A 1,851-nucleotide genomic window follows, 5' to 3' on the forward strand; every position below is an offset into this window, starting at 1 on the left:
TGTTCAGATTTTTTTATTTAGTTTGAAATCTCTTTTTGTCATGGCTTTCATGTGATAGTATTAAAATACGACGCACAAAGGGAAAGAACAACAGTGCAACTCATTAGCGGCCATGAATAATGTACGGCTTCCTTGTATCTTGTAGTGGCACCATGCTCCTCATTTCCTTAGGATATGTGTGTTTTGCTTTTTTAGAACAATGATTGTTTAATGCCAGCAGTTATATACAGAACAAAAGATGTAGGCCTTACTTCATTCGCGTTATTGTATGTAACAGGAACCAAGCGGATGTGACTTTACGCACAAGGCCAGTTTCCGAAACTTTCCATCTCATGGATGTGTTGTGAAAGTACCTTACCATTTTTTGTTTACATACACCGAGTGAAATATGCTATTTTGAGGGATTATCCTTTGTATATATATATCACCACCACAATAGGTAGTACAATAGGTAGATAGGCCTTTATTAGTTTAATGAGACTAAGGCTGGGTAAGGTGGTGCAACTCAGCCTTATAATGATTGGCCGGTCAACCTATTTCGTATTATAATGTGAACAGTATAGTAAACTATAAGTTGTTATTCTAGATTCTATAAAAAAAACGTTTCCCTTCGACTTTCAAAATGATCGACACCAAACCTAATAATAACATGTGGCGGGAACGGTCACCGTTACGTATTCGCGTGAAGGCATTACGCCATATTATTATTTGTGTCAGATTCTTCAGGACCTTGAGTAAAGTTAGGTTAAGTTATTAGAACAAAACTATTATGACCCACAAGGTGGACCGACGATCACATAAAGCTAGCAGGAAGACGCTGGATGTATGTGGCTACCAACTGCAACCAGTCTTTGTGGAAATCTTTAGGAGAGACCTATGTTCAGCAGTGGACGTCCTATGGCTGAACATCATGATGAATGCTTTAAATATTGTAATTTGTTTGCATGAAATGACTCTACAATACCAACTTGATTATTTTTTTATAATACATATCTCGTATATGAGGCACTCGTATGTTTATACCTTCACCTGTCAACTGCCATATAGGTACTCGTAGTTTACATCGCAGGAAATTAAATGGTAAAGTTTTGACACACTCCCATTTTCTAATGATCAAGTTTCGTATGGGTCAAGACAGCTTCTTGATCCCGGGATAACTGAAACTTTGTTGTAATTTACAAAGTGGTGGCAACAAGAAGGAACCAAAGACCCCGTGATTGTCTGAGAATAAAGACTATAAAATTGATACATTGTCTTTAAAACATGAAAATTTTACAGAAAAAATGATTGGTTGTTTCGACGAGAACTATGTAGTTACTTAGAACTTATCACTTACCTGTTACCTTCACACTGTTGAATTTCAAAGATGTGTTTGTTGTGAACGGGTTATACTGACATGATTTCACAGTGGAGATATTATGCTAGAAGGTTATGACGGCTGGTTTCCTTATATAAAGTGGGTGCAGATCAGTCATTATTATATTCCCTTTGTACTTTGCTGTATTTAATAAACTATATGTATGTTTACATAATTAACAGGTTACTTAATACTTTAGTTGTATTGTTATCAAATTAACCTACTATTAGGTTTTGGTCTGAGTTTAAGTTTCAATCTGAAGAGTAACTAACCAGTGCACGTTTATTATGTTTAGGTTAGACACAATAATTTCGGTCGGGTCGGCCATATTATTTCATTGTCACGGTTAGGACACGCCGCATTATGCGTACACGAAACACGCACGTTTTACGATTGAATAATGTTAATTGTGTCATTGTAAATGATCAAAGGTCGTTATATTCGGCCTGGTTAAAAAAAAAGAAAAATTATTAATGATTTTGTACTACCTACTT

This window comes from Ostrinia furnacalis, unplaced genomic scaffold (assembly GCF_004193835.3).
Source record: "Ostrinia furnacalis isolate ACB-3 unplaced genomic scaffold, ASM419383v2 OfSCF7311, whole genome shotgun sequence".
NCBI lineage: Eukaryota > Metazoa > Arthropoda > Insecta > Lepidoptera > Crambidae > Ostrinia > Ostrinia furnacalis.